The sequence below is a fragment of the Salvelinus namaycush genome, chromosome 26, assembly GCF_016432855.1.
Source record: "Salvelinus namaycush isolate Seneca chromosome 26, SaNama_1.0, whole genome shotgun sequence".
Taxonomy (NCBI): Eukaryota; Metazoa; Chordata; class Actinopteri; order Salmoniformes; family Salmonidae; genus Salvelinus; species Salvelinus namaycush.
This window is the reverse complement of record NC_052332.1, coordinates 33,517,971-33,536,346: the sequence shown is the minus strand read 5'-3', so window position 1 is coordinate 33,536,346 and position 18,376 is coordinate 33,517,971. Positions and strand designations below refer to the sequence as shown.

The window sequence follows — 18,376 nt, the reverse complement described above, 5'->3', positions numbered from 1 at the left end:
TCATAACATTCTGGAGTATATGCAAATTGCCTTCATACAAACTGAGGCAGCAGACTTTGGGAAAATTAATATTTGTGTCATTCTCAAGACTTTTGGCCATGACTGTACATACACAAAGAGCTTAAACCTTACACTACTATAAAACAGCAATTTACAATATTTCAATACTGAATGTATTATTGTTTAAACTCTATGTATTTCTGATGTTTTTATTTTATTTTGATTGGCAGCCTACAGGTATAGGTTTTATAAAAACGTATAAATGGGTAATGTACCTGTAACCTCCCCCCCATACAAAACAATGACAAAACAAATAAATTATTGGTCAAAGACCCCAAGAGAGTCTGATGCTCCCACACTTTCACTTTCTACTTCTTATAACTGCTGAGTTTTACTGAGTTATTGTAAGAGTCTAAGTTAACATATTTGCCTAAGACACAGACTACAAGCGTGTTGATACAATAGGGCTGGAGGATGGAGACATGTTGGCTGGGTGGCGTTGGATTAGTGGGATGGGAGGTTGGGGTTGGAGGAGTGAGATGGGAGGTTGGGGTTGGATGAGTGAGATGGGAGGTTGGGGTTGGAGGAGTGAGATGGGAGGTTGGGATTGGAGGAGTGAGATGGGAGGTTGGGGTTGGAGGAGTAAATCAAATCAAATTTTATTTGTCACATACACATGGTTAGCAGTTGTTAATGCGAGTGTAGCGAAATGCTTGCGCTTCTAGTTCCGACAATGCAGTAATAACCAACGAGTAATCTAACCTAACAATTCCACAACTACTACCTTATACACACAAGTGTAAAGGGATAAAGAATATGTACATAAAGATATATGAATGAGTGATGGTACAGAACGGCATAGACAAGATGCAGTAGATGGTATCGAGTACAGTATATACATATGAGATGAGTAAAGTAGGATATGTAAACATAAAAGTGGCATAGTTTAAAGTGGCTAGTGATACATGTATTACATAAAGATGGCAAGATGCAGTAGATGATATAGAGTACAGTACATACATATACATTATATATTAAGTGCCATTGTTTAAAGTGGCTAGTGATACATTTTTGATACATTTCCATCAATTTCCATTATTAAAGTCAGCTGGAGTTGAGTCAGTATGTTGGCAGCAGCCACTCAATGTTAGTGGTGGCTGTTTAACACTCTGATGGCCTTGAGATAGAAGCTGTTTTTCAGTCTCTCAGTCCCTGCTTTGATGCACCTGTACTGACCTCGCCTTCTGGATGATAGCGGGGTGAACAGGCAGTGGCTCGGGTGGTTGTTGTCCTTGATGATCTTTATGGCCTTCCTGTGACATCGGGTGGTGTAGGTGTCCTGGTAGGATGGGAGGTTGGGGGTGGAGGACTTATTTTTTGTTTTTTTGTTCCTGTTTATACTGTACAAATAGTGGCACGTTAGCTAAACATATTAGTACCCAGCCTATCCGTTTCCCCCTCCCCCTCCCCCTCCCCTCGGATAAAACCGTGTACTCTAATTGGTTGGTTCGACTTCATGGGCTAATAATGATGAGAAGTTTAACTATAAATGTTTGAGCAGCAACAGCAGGACATCACATCCACTTCAAGATTCCAATTCTGAGAACACCTGCAGACTGAGCAGAAAGGTAATTATCAAACGAAACTACTCTGAACAAACTTTTAGTGTCACCACACACAGACTATGTGGAGAAGTATTTGTGAGCTTGGGGTTGTGAACAATAAAAAGGATGACGGTATATATTATGTCTGACTATCTGTATAGGTATTTTTTTTTTTACACATGGGCTGTACATCCATGTGTATGCTCTGCTCTACGACCACGTAACCTCTGATATCTGCCTTTAACTAAATGGATCACTGCTAGGATATGAGCGAAATATATGCTCCCACCCTTCTGATCACAAACAAAAATAACAATGGGAGATTCTCAGATGGGTAAAAGTCCGTCCTCTCCTCGACTCCTCCGTCCTCCTCTCCTCCGTGACCGGAAAACCGATAAGTGGTTGAGTGGTCGAGGAGAGGGTCAATTCGTTAGTAGGCGAATGGAGGAGTATCTTCTCCTCCTCCTGCCAAGGAAGCACAAGAGTACCCTACTTGAGTCCTCCGTGGAAGAGTTTTGAGGTCCATCACATCCCATTTGAATAAGCTCTTGTTTTGTCGGAGGAGAAAAGCATGCGTACGTTAACAATGATACTCTACTTATCGCTTTATATATAAAATGTCTAGCACAACTAGCTTCATTTATTTTGACTACTTGTTTTGGGATTCCACCCTTGAAGCAACCATGTACAGATCCTGCAAATAAAATGTATTTTAAAATAAAGTCGATTTAAATAAATGTTTGGTGTTCACACAAGTATTTGTTTGATTTACAACTGCACAGGACCAAAAATTATAATAAATGAAAACAGAAATTTTGATTTTTCCCTTCAAAGTCGTAAAATGGCCCGGATTAAGGATTTATTCAATCGCTGAAGCTTAGAAATTGAAAGGTAATTAAGATAAAAAGTAAGAAGGTAATTTAAGGTGATTTCTGATTGAGCTGACATACAGTGCATTTGGAAGCTATTCAGATCCTTCTCCTTTTTCCACATTTTGTTTACGTTACAGCCTTATTCTAAAATGGACTAAATTAAGTTTTGTATTTTTAATAAATTTGCAAAAATGTATATAACCAGTTTTTGCTTTGTCAATATGGGGTATTGTGTGTAGATTGATGGGGGAAAAACAATGAAATTAATTTTAGAATAAGGCTTTTACGTAACAATGTAAAAAAAGTCAAAGGGTCTGAATACTTTCAGAAGGCACCGTATGCATTTTTTTTTTACTGTGAATGCAGTCTCCACTAACGTGGGAACATTGTTTACTGTGAATGCAGTCTCCACTAACGTGGGAACATTGTTTACTGTGAATGCAGTCTCCACTAACGTGGGAACATTGTTTACTGTGAATGCAGTCTCCACTAACGTGGGAACATTGTTTACTGTGAATGCAGTCTCCACTAACGTGGGAACATTGTTTACTGTGAATGCAGTCTCCACTAACGTGGGAACATTGTTTTACTGTGAATGCAGTCTCCACTAACGTGGGAACATTGTTTACTGTGAATGCAGTCTCCACTAACGTGGGAACATTGTTTACTGTGAATGCAGTCTCCACTAACGTGGGAACATTGTTTACTGTGAATGCAGTCTCCACTAACGTGGGGACATTGTTTACTGTGAATGCAGTCTCCACTAACGTGGGAACATTGTTTACTGTGAATGCAGTCTCCACTAACGTGGGAACATTGTTTACTGTGAATGCAGTCTCCACTAACGTGGGAACATTGTTTACTGTGAATGCAGTCTCCACTAACGTGGGAACATTGTTTACTGTGAATGCAGTCTCCACTAACGTGGGAACATTGTTTACTGTGAATGCAGTCTCCACTAACGTGGGAACATTGTTTACTGTGAATGCAGTCTCCACTAACGTGGGAACATTGTTTATTGTGAATGCAGTCTCCACTAACGTGGGAACATTGTTTACTGTGAATGCAGTCTCCACTAACGTGGGAACATTGTTTTACTGTGAATGCAGTCTCCACTAACGTGGGAACATTGTTTACTGTGAATGCAGTCTCCACTAACGTGGGAACATTGTTTACTGTGAATGCAGTCTCCACTAACGTGGGAACATTGTTTACTGTGAATGCAGTCTCCACTAACGCAATCATGCTGTAATTCTGAACATCCGCAATATGGATAGAATAAAGTCCTACATTTCGTTGGAGGCAAGTGATTCTGGTTTATGTGTAATGTATCTCACCTGTGGCAAACTCAGTGGAAAATCTCAGCTGGTTTCTGTGTGTTGGAGCCATAGTACAGTGTCTCTATGTAGAATACATGGAATGCCAACATGTGCACATTCCAGATATGTGTCCCTTGGTCCATTCAAAGATATAGCATCATGATCTAAAGTATTGTCTTATATAGTGTACCTTCCAGCAGTCTATGCTGTTTATTAATATTATTACATATTTGACAATTCGGCAAGAAAGACAATCACACAACAGGGATATACAAATAAAAAATACAATGGATTCGGTGGGTGCTTATATTTGCCCTATTTCACACATGTACAAGTGTGTATTAATATACGTATGTGAATTGTAAATGTGTTTTTTGCGTATCCCAACTCCCCCCTGAGACACCCTCAGAGAAAGGGGTCACGGCCAGGGTCTGCCAGGGTCTGCCATTATCAACTACGACCCTGGAGCAGTCAGGGTTAAGTGCCTTGCTTTTCAACTTTTTGGCTCTAAGATTTAATCTAGAGACCTTTCGGTTACTTGCCCAAACTCTGTTACCGCTAGGCTACCTGCCACCCTGAATAGGGAAGGACCGGCATGAAATTAAGGACCGGCATGCCATTGGAACACAGGAGTGATGGTTGCTGATAACGGGCCTCTGTACACCTATGTAGATATTCCATAAAAAAATCTACCATTTCCAGCTACAACAGTCATTTACAACATTAACAATGTCTACACTGTATTTCTGATCAACTTGATGTTATTTTAATGGACAAAAAAAATAGCTTTTCTATCAAAAACAAGGAAATTTCGAAGTGACCCCAAACTTTTGAACGGTAGTGTGTATGTAATAAAGTGTTGATGTAGTGAAACAGATGTTATTGTTATAGTAATGAACTTTAGATGGTCTGTGGCACTGGCCTCTCCCCAGGCCCTGACACAGTCATGGTATCACAGCAACTGGACTGATTTTAAACTATTAAAACTCAATAGATAAATTATTGAATATTGTAAACTGTGTCAAATCAGCAAACTTTTAACTTTCAGTTTCTTTTTTACACTGGCTGTTTCCCAGTGACTCTCCTCACTCCCTACTGACAGCCCTGTTACCAGAACGATGTCAAGAAACCAGCCTGAAGGTATGTTTTATGAATCACACAGGACAGGACAGGAGCAAGCTAAAGATAATCGTATTTAGAATAATGGAATATAGAGGTTGGGAATGGGGAATGCGGAGTGACAATAACTCTCTCAGCTCTTTGAGACTGTCTCTCTGTTCTGTGTTCACAGTTGACGGCATAGAGGTGAACGGGCCCAAGAGCAGCACCGATGTTGAGTGGTCGGATGACCATAAAAAAGTAATGCAGACATATGAGGTTGGAAGTGTCTCTGCAACCGCCGGGCCGACGAAGGCCACATTGGGTCTGGCAGCTACCACCGGCTTTGAAATAGGCAAGGAAGGGGTCGGGGCACAAGTTTTGGGTACAGGCTTCTCTGTCGGGAGGACAACATCTGTTTCTCTGTTTGGTAGCAAGTTGGAGTTCAAACTCTGGTGACACCACCACTCAGAGCCCAGAGGTCCACTGCTTTGGAGATGTATAAATTCCACCTGTTTAGTTCTCTTATAGTCTACAGACAAGGCTTCTGGGCCACAGATGTGCTTGGCTTCTTTTACACTTAATGAAAACATCTTGATGTATTGTACTTAATCAGTGGACTGTATTTATAATACATTATAAACTCTATTGGTGACTGTTCTTTTTTATGCACACAAACACACACACAGACACAGTTATGTATATGTATAGATGGGTTAGCTAATTGGGCAGAAGTCTGTGAGTTGTAGCCAGATGGCTAGCAACAATGACAAGAAACTTCCATGTGGGGAATCGTAAGTGGCTTGTTTCAGCTAGTTTTATCTTGTTCTTGATACCATGTTTTGAGGTGTGTTGACGGATTTCATGTTATTGCTAATATGGCTCAAATTCACTAGCTAGCTAACCAACAACTGTAACGATGTATCTGAGAGACATTCAAGTGCTCATTGTGCAAATGTATTTATGTTTTCAACAAACTTGAGGCTAAGTATAATTTGCATGTTGTCAATATTCTAAGCCAACCCTGTCTGTTTCGCCCCATAGTTGCACACACATCGGTATTGTTGCTAACTAATCAACCTATACATGTATCACAGAAGCCTCTTCTCCCCCACAGCACAATTTCACCCCCTAGTGGTCAAACTGAGCTGCTGCAGAACAGGACAGGCCACTTTGTTTCTTTTGGGACTGGATTCATCCGCATACACACACGTGGACACACACATGCACTTTGATGCACAGTGAATTCTGAATCAAAGATCTGAGATCAGACTAGCTGCATGTTAATAGCAGCTACATCGACTAGAAGGCAGGGCCGACAGATAGCGTAGCGGTTAGGTTGCTAGTCCGAATCCCCAAGCCGGCAAGGTGGAAAAATCTGCTGTTATGGTCTTGAGCAAGGCCGTTACAACAACTGCTCCCCGGGCACCGATGACATCGATTAAGGTAGGCCCGCCGCACCGCTCTGATTAAGAAGGGTCGGGTTAAATATGGAAGAAGAATTTGGGTTGAATGCATTTAGTTGTGCAACTGATTAGATTTTCCCTAGACCCATTACTATAACTTTGCATAACAAATTAAAAAACTGATATATACCTTTCTGTCCCTCTCCTTCTCCCCCTCTCTCTCTCCCTCCCTCCATCTCCTCTCTCTCCCTTCTCTCTCTCTCTCTAGCTCCATACAGCTAATTTGGGAGGTCAGGGGTCAACCTCTGCTGTGGTCCAGTCCATCATGAGAGAGATCCAGAGCACTGGGCCCCTAACACAGAGCATCTAACGCATACATCACTTTATCCTAGTGCCGGGTCTGACACACACACACACACACTTATGCATGCATGAGAGGACCTGAAAATGAGCAAAAGACATTGAAAATACATATTTTTGGTTGAAAAGCCCATGAAAAGCTGCGTTTAACATATTGTGTTGGCTAGCGTATAGGAAAGTTCCCAGCACTTCGATATTGATCCCATTTGAACTGAACTCAACGCCAGTGTCAATGGCACCACCCATCTTGATCTTCAATGGCCCGGCGGATGCCGATGCACTCACGAGCGCCACCTTGGCCTTCACTTATACACACAGCAGGGACACCTCAGCAACAATGCCAGCTTTTGGCCTCTGGTTCGAATATGCAGTCTTAAATTTTACTGTGATAACCTCCAGCCTTCGCGCCCCTTCCCAATTTGGGCATGCAATTTCCTGGTTTATTCTCTAATCCATTCCAGAAGCAGCCCTCCTCTTGTAGGATTCCTTTGTGGTAGTTTACAGGGCCAGACAAAGTTGTCTATGGTTTCCACCCATCCATTGCTGACTGCTCTAGCTAAAACACAGAACGGAGAGACAGTCTCAAAATGCTGGGAGAGTTATTTTCACTCCCGCTTTCCCATCCATGAACTACATTGTTGGTTAAGGGCTTGTAAGTAAGCATTTCACAGTAAGGTCTACACCTGTTGTACTCGTTGCAAGTAACAAATTACATTTGATTAGATTTTTTTATTTGACATGGCATAATTAAAACATCAAGCTATGGCCTAATTCTGTTACTGCAGTTATGTCATAGGTTGGTGTTGTCATGGGTTGGCGTTGTCATGGGTTGGCGTTGTCATCTTATGAGCAAAATGTTCCCTTCCCTAACCTAGTGGTTAGAGAGGTGGACCAGTAACCAAAAGGTTGCTAGTTTAAATCCCCGATCCGACATGGTGTAAAATCTGTCAATGTGCCCTTGAGCGAGGCACTTTGCAGTTAGTTTTGGTTGTGTTTTAGATTATTTTGTTCCCAATAAAAATGTATGGTATATAATGTATTGTGTCATTTTGTAGTCACTTTTATTGTAAATAAGAATATGTTTCTAAACACTTCTACATTCATGTGGATACCACCATGATTACGGATAATCCTGAATGAATTGTGAATAATGATGAGTGATAAAGTTAGAGGGTCAAAGATCATATGCCCAAGACATGCTAACCTCCCCTGTTATTAGTAACGGTGAGAGGTTAGCATGTCTTGGGGGTATGATGTTTGACCCTCTGTAACTTTTTCACTTATCATCATTCACTATTCATTCAGGATAGTGTGTCACACAACCAAAACTAACTGCAAATGCATCCAACACGTTTGTAGAGTCACAAGAATTATAGGAATTTGGGACTAAATACTAAACATTTGACTACTTTATTTGTAAGAATAAAAAACTAAATCTGTTTCTCTCAGCAATTGTGTTAGTACAAAATAATATAATTGTAAATTTGTTCGGAGCATACAATATAGCTCAGTATTTTAATTATTTATTTTATACAGTCATTATTGCTCATCTTTATCAAGGGTGTCAATAATTTTGGACCCCAGTGTATGTAATAATCAGCATAGACTGTTGGAATGTATACTGTTGCTGATATTCTGAAGTAAATGCCAGTTCACTATCAAACTCACTATCACAGTGGCAAAGTGCTTCTCCAAAAGGTCCGCCCAGTCACCTGACAGTTCACCTGATAGATCAGGTGTCACCAGCTGACCATATTAAGATGGCCGCCACACACACACCACAACAATGAATTGAACAGCAGTCATTGATGAAAAGCACATTATCCTTGAGGCGAAGAGAGGAACACAGCTGGATGAGATGGGGGTAGCAATAGCGGAAGCATTGTGCGATTCTGTTGGAGCGAGTACAGTTGGTGAGAATGAGGGGATGATGGTGAAGAAGATTGGAGTAAAAAGGGCTAAAGTTGGAAAAGAACATCAGTTTATGGTTGGAGAGCGATTCACAAGCAAGGATGATTTTTGGGGGTGACACGTTTGGTCTCTCGAAGATGGTGAAGGACGAATTGGGAAAAGTGGAGTCGGTCAGTGTGACCAGGAGTGGTTTGATGTGCATTTTGTATGTGTCAAAAGCGCAAAAGGAGAAAGCTCTGTGGCTCTACAAGATATCAAAGTATCTTGTAGTGCAATGATTTTCAGAGTAGCGCACCGGTTAAAGGTGTCATCTCTGGTGTGTCGTTGGACATAGTGGCTGTGTGGTTTAGGGATAACATGCCAGGAGTGGTAGAATCCCGTTGCTTGAATTGAATGATAGACAGAAAGAAGGAGCAATGCCAATCAGTTTTACTGTTTTTTGATGAAGTGGTTCTCCCGACTTATGTAAAACATGGGTATGTGAGATATGAGGTGAGACCATATGTACAGAAGCCGCTGCAGTGTTACAATTGTAAAAAGTTTGGACATGTGGCAAGTGTTTGTTTAGGAATAAATGTCATAGTTGAAGAGTCAGATGAATCATGTTACTGTAATTGTGATGGGAATCACGTTCCCAGAGTGCCCTGTAAGGATGAAGGAGGTTGCAGTAGCAAGGGTCAGGGCTATCCAGCAGGTCTCCTATGTGGTAGCTGTGAAAATAGCTGAAGGAGTGAATAGAGATGAGATGGTAGTGGACGTCCCACAGTCTGCAGTGAATCCCATGTAGGAGAAGAAGGTGGACTTTGTTGCGTTTTATAGCGCAAGTGATAAATTGCACTAGTCAAACTAATAAATCAAAGAAGCTAGACATCATTGTGAAGGCAGAAAATAGATTTCTGGATCTCCAGGACTTTACAGCCGGAATGTTACAGGGAGTACTGACTATAGAGGTTCCCCCCTCCCAGGTTCCTGATCCTGTGTAGGGATCTGAATAGACATGTAAATCTGACTGAAATTCAGGGTAGTAGAGTGAAATTGTTTGTGTTTTGGGTAATCAGTATGAATTTGATCATCCAAAACAGATTTTGTTTTTGGGGGATTTTTTTACTACTTCGTACAGTAGGTGGCGGCAATACACCTTATGAGTGTAGTCTGCCAATAAACCTCGAAGAAGAACAGCAGCCATCATCTGAAGACCAGCAGTATGCATCATTAACCAAAAGTGAGTGATCTGATGTTTTGTCTTACTATGTACTTTGATTTGTCCTATAGTTTCTGACTTATCAGATGATGTTCTTGAATTTTACTTTTGATGCTGTAATCGCCCTATTGTTTGCCTGTGGCTATTTAGCGTTAGCATTTTGTTCATTTAAGTTTAAGCCATTCCAGTATTGCTACTTATACCACCCTTTGTTTAGCATTATATGGAAAATGTCTTGATGAATTGTGCCTTTGGTAATTGTAGCTTATTGTGGATTTATGTTAATAACTGTCACTTGTTTCCTTTGAACCATACATAATACATTTTTTATAACTTAAATGTCCTCTAATTGACCTGCGCAAATAAAACAGATCGAAGAGAAGTTTTGAATCTCTATGACAGGAGCCCTTGGGGGGAGCCATCACCGTTCACTAAAACCAGCCATACAGTCCTTTCAAAACTAGACCATTTCTTACATGGTCCTTCAAGCGGATTTGGTGGCTACCCAAAAAGACTGTATAGAAGACATTCTCATTTAGCCAGCTCTCTGTAAGACATACGGGCAGGACGCCCAGTCCAACAGCGCCAAACACTGAAGCGGTATGGCTATGAGCACTTTCACCTATAGGTTGGCAACCTCCACAGAGCTGATGCACCTACCAGCTTAACAATGGTACAACCAGTGCACCACCTCCACAGCAGAACCAGCAACAAGAGCTGAACATAGTTAATGTCTCATCCTCATCTTTGTAACAAAGGAGTACAGTGGAAGGCACATTCCATCAAAAAGTGAACACAGAGGTCTGTATCTGCGTTTTATCCAAGAATCTCACGCTATCTGAGTGTGCAATATGCACTCAGTTACCTAATACTTGTATAGGTCTGTCTGTGCTTAGAGGGATTACCCCTCCCGCAGCGGAAGAGGCATTAGGAGTGGAGAGATGGCAGGAGTTTACATTGTGTACCTGTAGGGAGACTTGTTAATACAAGTCAAACGTGATCACGACACACAGGTTAAAATATCAAAACAAACTGAACCAATGACATTAATTTGGGGACAGGTCGAAAAGCATTAAACATTTATAGCAATTTAGCTTGCACTTGCTAGCTAATTTGTCCTATTTAGCTAGCTTGCTGTTGCTAGCCAATTTGTCCTGGGATATAAACATTGAGTTGTTTTACCTGAAATGCACAAGGTCCTCTACTCCGACAATTAATCCACACATAAAACGGTCAACCGAATCGTTTCTTGTCATCTCTCCTCCTTCCCAGCTTTTTCATCTTTGAACTTATATGGTGATTGGCATCTAAACTTTCATAGTATTACCACGACGACTGGCAACACAGTTCGTCTTTCAATCACCCAAGTGGGTATAACCAATGAGGAGATGGCACGTGGGTACCTGCTTCTATAAACCAATGAGGAAATGGGAGAGGCAGGACTTGCAACGCGATCTGCATAAGAAATAGAAAGATCTTCCATTTTAGCCCTTGACAACGCAGACGCTCGTTGACGCGTGCGAGCAGTGTGGGTGCAATAATTGAATAACAGATTTCTAAATTTATTTTGCAACGCTTGCGCACGCAACGCAAGCGGTGTAGTCAGGGTATTATGAGATGCTAATGAGCCTACACTACTGTCTGAGCCAAGGACTACTTGCTTTCTGGTAAGTTTTGATTACAATACTGGGTGGGGTGAATATATTTTATATGACAATTTTTTTGTTAACTAGTAAATAGTAGCCTACAGCAAAGTGTGTTTAAATCATTTATAACTTAACAATTTCTGCTAGTTAGTTTTTGCTACCATGTGGGTTTTAGCTTGCTTGAGCCTGCTAACTGAGGAGTGTTTCATTTTAAAACATTTCTTACAAAAGGAGTTGTTTAATCTAACTGCTTAACTATTTACCTGTACATGGAATTTGATTATTATTATTTTTTTTAAATTCTAATCTTTACATGAAAATGCCACGGGCACTATCTCATGTGTGGAGACATGTCACTGCAGCTAATGTAGAAGGAAAAGCTGTGTACATTTGCAAATACTGTGCCAAATCATATGTGAAGAATGCAACAAAGATACAGAATCATCTGGCCAAGTGCATAAAGTTCCCTCAGCGCTCACAACAAGCAACCTCTGACAAAAGTCCCTCTACTTCTATTTGGGGTGAAAATGATGAATCCGACAACTTATCGATAGCAACAGCTCATGGTCCTCCTGGAATCAGAAGTGTTTTTGACTCAATGGAGGAACGTAGTCAGAGAAATGCTGATGAATGACTTGCTCAAACTGTGTATGCAACTGGTTCACCTCTGATGCTCACAGGGATGTGTATTAGAAGACATTTCTGAATGTTCTTCGCCCAGCATACACCCCTCCAACCAGACATGCTTTATCTACTCATTTGCTGGATGTAGATTTCAACAGAGTTCAAGTGAAGGTCAAGCAAATCATAGAGAAAGCAGACTGTATTGCAATCATCTCTGATGGGTGGTCGAATGTTCGTGGGCAAGGAATATTAACTACATCTCCACCCCTCAACCAGTATTCTACAATAGCACAGACACAAGGGACAACAAACACACCGGTCTCTACATTGCAGATGAGCTGAAGGCAGTCATCAATGACCTTGGACCACAGAAGGTATTTGCACTGGTGACAGACAATGCTGTAAACAAGAAGGCTGCTTGGTCTAAAGTGGAGGAGTCCTACCCTCACATCCCACCCATTGGCTGTGCTGCTCATGCATTGAATCTGCTCCTCAAGGACATCATGACACTGAAAACAATGGATACACTACAAGAGAGCCAAGGAAATGGTTAGGTATGTGAAGGGTCATCAAGTAAGTTATAGCAGCAATCTACCTCACCAAGCAAAGTGAGAAGAATAAGAGCACCACATTGAAGCTGCCCAGCAACACCCATTGGGGTGGTGTTGTCATCATGTTTGACAGTCTCCTGGAGGGGAAGGAGTCTCTCCAAGAAATGGCCATATCAGTCTGCCGATATGGACAGCCCCATCAAGAGGATCCTCCTGGATTATGTATTTTGGGAGAGCGTGGTAAGCAGCCTGAAACCTATAGCAGTAGCCATTGCATGGATTGAGGGCGACAAATCCATCCTGTCTGGTGTTGACTGCTTGCAGATGTAAGAGAAGAAATCCGTACTGCCCTGTCCACTTCACTGTTGCTTCATGCAGAGGAAACTGCAGTTCTGAAATACATCAAAAGCGTGAAGACTTCTGCCTGAAGCAGAACCCCAAGTATGCTGGCAAGTGCATCCTGTCTGGTGCAGAGATCAACAAGGCCTGAGGTGTCATCACTACCGTGTCTCGCTACCTTGGCCTGGATGAGGGCAAGGCTCTTGGCAGTCTGGCGAAGTGCACTTTCAAGCAAGGGCTTTGGGATGGAGATGCAATATGGCAGTCGTCCCAACATATCTCATCAGCCACCTGGTGGAAGGGACTTTGTGGATCTGAGGCTCTTTCCCCTGTTGCCTCCATCATCCTCCAAATCCCACCAACACCAGCCTCCTCAGAGCGCAACTGGTCCTTGCTTGGGAACACACACACCAAAGCATGTAACATGCTGACCAATACAAGGGTTGAAAAATTGGTGGCCATCAGGGCACATTTGAGGCTTTTTGAGCCTGACAACGAGCCATCCTCAAGATTGGAAAGTGACAGTGAAGATGAGGTCAGTCTGATGTTCAAGAGGTGGACAATGATGAGGTCCAGGGAGAAGACACGGAATCCTGAGAGGAAGACAACCAAACCTTTAGTCTAGAAACTAGCATTTTACAGATGTATGTTGAAAAACTTTTTGGGAGATGTGATGGATAATTGGGGATCATTCAATATTCCCTTTTGTCGTTTAGAGTCAACTCATTTAATTAAAGTTAAATTCGTAACAATTGTTTTTCTATTGGAAGGATTTAATCATTTGCAATTATGTCTACTTATGATAAGGTAAAAAGTTTGTTTCTGTCTTCATATGATACAGTAAATATCCAGTGCAAAAAACAGCTACATTTAAATGATATTAATTTGCATATTTCCGTTAATTCCCATATATTCCTGTTAATTCCCACGGAAAGTTTCCACCTCTGAATATTCCCCAAAATGTGCAACCCTACTGACGCCTCATATAGAATTCATGCACAGGTGTCATTCAGTCATAGGAGCCTGTCAGTACATTAGACAGCTCACGCTGTATGAAGTCCTTGACTAGTCTGCAGTCTACTTGAGGTCTTCTACTCACACTGTCACTCTTCATTCATGTCTACTCCTGACCTAAATTGTGTCTCTTTGTTTACCTGTTCAGTCTGGCAGCAGTAAAGATACAGAGTACCTTCAGCAGTGGGCAATCCCATTCCGAATGATACAGGAAATGGTTTCCTCTCTTCAAGTCACTTCACGTACATAACTATTTAGGAGTCATCATATAGAGTGGATCCTTCCCTGATAGTTAGTTGTCATAACATTTCAGCATGATAAACATTTGCAGTTTGTTGATAGCGAGAAATCTATCATTCATATCTTAATCCCAACATTAAGAATGAATCAATCTACACTGAACAAAAATACAAAAGCAACATGTAAAGTGTTGGTCCCATGTTTCATGAGCTGAAATAAAATATCCCAGAAATTGTCCATGCACAAAAAGCTTATTTCTCTCAAATTTTGTGCCCAAATTTGTTTACATCCCTGTTACTGAGCGTTTCTCCTTTGTCAAGATAGTCCATCCACCTAATTAGGTGTGGCATATCAAGAAGCTGATTAAACAGCATGATCGATATACAGGTGCACCTTGTGCTGGGGACAATAAAACGCGACTCTAAAATGTGCAGTTTTATCACACAATGCCACCGATGTCTCAAGTTGAGGGAGAGTGCAATTGGCATGCTGACTGCAGGAATGTCCACCAGAGCTGTTGTCAAATAATGTTATGTTAATTTCTCTACCATATGTCACCTTCAACATCGTATTAGAGAATTTGGCAGTATGTCCAACCGGCCTCACAACCGCAGACTGCACGTAACCATGACAGCCCAGGACCTCCACATCCGACTTCTTCAACCTACGGGATCATCAGAAACCAGCAACCCAGGCTGCTAATGAAACTGGGTTTGCACTACCAAAGAACTGTCAGAAACCGTCTCAGGAAAGCTCATCTGTGTGCTCGTCATCTTCACCAGGGTCTTCACCAGGGTCTTCGCCTGACTGCAGTTCTGCGTCGTAAACAACTTTAGTGGGCAAATGCTCACCTTTTGATGGCCACTGGCATGCTGGATGAATCCCACTTTGAACTGTATCAGGGAGATGGCAGAAAGCATGTATGGCAAGCGGTTTGCTGATGTCGTTGTGAACAGTGTCCCGTGGTGGGGTTATGGTATGGGCAGGCATAAGCTGTGGACAACAAACACAATTGCATTTTATCTATGGCAATTTGAATGCACAGAGGTACCGTGATGAGATGCTGAGGCCCATTGTCATGCCATTCAGCCCCTCATGTTTCACCATGTCGCAAGGATCTGTACACAAATCCTGGAAGCTGAAAATGTCCCAGTACTTCCATTTTCACCAGACATGTTACCCATTGAGCATGTTTGGGATGCTCTGGATCCACATGACAGCATGTTCCAGTTCCTGCCAATATCCAGCAAACTTCGCACAGCCATTGAAGAAGTGGGACAACAGGCCACAATCAACCTGATCAACTGTATGCAAAAGAGATGTGACCACCCTTTGCCTCATGCGTGACACCAGATACTGACTGGTTTTCAGATCCACGCCCCTACCTTGTTTAAACCTGTTTGGCCGAGGCGTTCCGCTAGCGGAACTCCTCCCACATTCCACTGAAAAGGCAGAGCGCAAAATTCAAAAAATATTTTTGAAATATTTAACTTTCACACATTAACAAGTCCAATACAGCATATGAAAGATACACATCTTGTGAATCCAGTCAACATGTCCGATTTTTAAAAAAATGTTTTACAGCGAAAACAGCACGTATATTTATGTTAGCTCACCACCAAATACAAAGGACAGACATTTTTCACAGCACAGGTAGCATGCACAAAGCCAACCAAACTAACCAAGAAACAACTTCATCAGATGACAGTCTTATAACATGTTACACAATAAATCTATGTTTTGTTCGAAAAATGTGCATATTTGAGGTATAAGTCAGTTTTACATTGCAGCTACCATCACAGCTACCGTCAAAAATAGCACCGAAGCAGCCAGAGTAATTATAGAGACCAACGTGGAATAACTAAATACTCATCATAAAACATTTCTGAAAAATGCATCGTGTACAGCAAATGAGACAAGCATCTTGTGAATCCAGCCAATATTTCAGATTTTTTAAGTGTTTTACAGCGAAAACACAATATAGCATTATATTAGCTTACTACAATAGCCTACCACACTTCCGCATTCATTCATCAAGGCACGTTAGCGATAGCAATAGGCACGTTAGCGAATAAACCAGCAAAAGATATTAATTTTCACTAACCTTCATAAACCTTTCTCAGATGACAGTCCTATAACATCAGGTTATACATACACTTATGTTTTGTTCGAAAATGTGCATATTTAGAGCTGAAATCAGTGGTTATCCATTATGCTAACGTAGCTTCTATTTCCCAGAATGTGCGGATATTTCTATTAGACTCTCACCTATTCTGACCAAATAGCAATTCATAAACATTACAAAAAAATACATGTTGTATAGGAAATGATAGTAACACTAGTTCTTAATGCAATCGCAGTGTTAGAATTCTAAAAATATCTTCATTACGACATAAGGCTTATGTTATAGCGAGGAGAGTGGCCAAAACCTGGGCGCAAAACTACTAGTACACAGTTCGACACATATATGAAATAGCATCACAAAATGGGTCCTACTTTTGGTGATCTTCCATCAGAATGTTGGACAAGGGGTCCTTTGTCCAGAACAGTCGTTGTTTGGATTTAGAACATCGTTTTTCCCTCTTGATTTAGCAAGCACACTGGCCAAGTGGCGCGAAGCTCCCCATCGTCAACAAACACAGACAACGCAACACGCCTAACATCCCGTAAAAATTTCAATAATCTATTAAAACTATATTGAAAAAACATACTTTACGATGATAGTGACATGTATCAAATAAAATCAAAGCCGGAGATAGTATTCGCCTATAACGACGGCTTTTCAAAAGGCAATTCCAGGTCCATCTGCGCGCTCTCCAGAAGAAAAAAAAAATGGATGACTCGTCGTGCCAAGATGATTTATTCCACCTCAGACCAAGATAAACACTTCCTTTCTTCTCTCACGTCCTCTTGACATCTAGGGGAAGGTGTATGACGTGCATGTATACTCATACGTGTCATGCCCATTTATAGGCAGGCCCTTGAACAGAGCATAATTTTCAGACTTTCCACTTCCTGGTCAGAAAGTGTGCTGCCAAATGAGTTCTGTTTTACAGACAAAATTCAAACGGTTTTAGAAACTAGAGAGTGTTTTCTATCCAATAGTAATAATAATATGCATATTGTACGAGCAAGAATAGAGTACGAGGCCGTTTAAATTGGGCACGTTTTTCCCCCAAAGTGTAAATAGTGCCCTCTATCCTCATCAGGTTTTAAGCTATGTGACAGATGCATATCTGCATTCCCAGTCACGTGAAATCCATAGATTAGGGCCTAATGAATTTATTTAAGTTGCCATATGAACTAACGTTTGTTGTTTATATTTTTGTTCAGTATAAGGTGCATTAAACATGAGCACAGTGCCACTCGGGTCAGCTTGCATATCATCTCAAATATATCTCTAGAATACATTTGACGAGGAATTGACAAGCCATTCCTAATTTGTGTCATTGGTTATACTCCATCCCATTTTAAACACAGTCGAGCTGGAATGTCTGTTCAGAGACGGTCTCATATGCTACAGCGAGAACCTCATCTTTCTAATGGTCGACTAAGACAGTTCAGAGGTGATGAGAAGTCACATGAAGATCAGCTAAGTATGTTGGAATTTTATTGACGTTAACATTTAAGGGCATAAGACAATAAGTAGCCTACACGGTAATTGTCTTATCATCAGGAGTGTACACATTGACACAGGTCGTGGCACAGACATGGGAGTAAGCAAAAGATGACAAATTCAGATAAAATCATATAAATGATGATTAGTGACATTGAGAGTACAGTGTTGGTGATTTATTTAGATGAAATGATCATGTTGGTGTCTGAGTAAAAGAGCTCAGACAGCTCTGTAGGAAAGGGGGAAATTCGCCACTTGGTTATTTGGTCCACATACCTTTGAGTGATTTCAGCTGAATCTCAGTTCATCAGGAAACTAATTTGCCTTAAAATTAAGTTCATTCACCTACTGGACAAAATGGCTAAAACTAAAATGAAACTGTGTCCTCAGCCTATGCCCACTAATCACTATGAACCATAATATGGTCATCGGTCTGTAAAAACAGTGTCCCTGACCGCATATGAGACTCTCATTCATCTGTACAGCTGTACCACATCATATCCGTTGTGGGATAGTTGGGCTGGAGGAGAGATGTGTCCATGGTGTTTGGTCACCGTGTGGGGGCGGTGTCAGGG

The 18,376-nt window shown here is 41.3% G+C and overlaps 1 long non-coding RNA gene across 1 annotated transcript; it reads left to right on the top strand.

The window, feature by feature from the left end:
* Window positions 1-1,586: 1,586 nt before the first annotated feature.
* LOC120020951 lies at window positions 1,587-5,505 on the top strand. Its single transcript, XR_005472476.1, has 3 exons — window positions 1,587-1,628; window positions 4,872-4,935; window positions 5,087-5,505. It is a non-coding gene; the product is annotated as an uncharacterized LOC120020951 (long non-coding RNA).
* The last annotated feature ends 12,871 nt before the right edge of the window (window positions 5,506-18,376 follow it).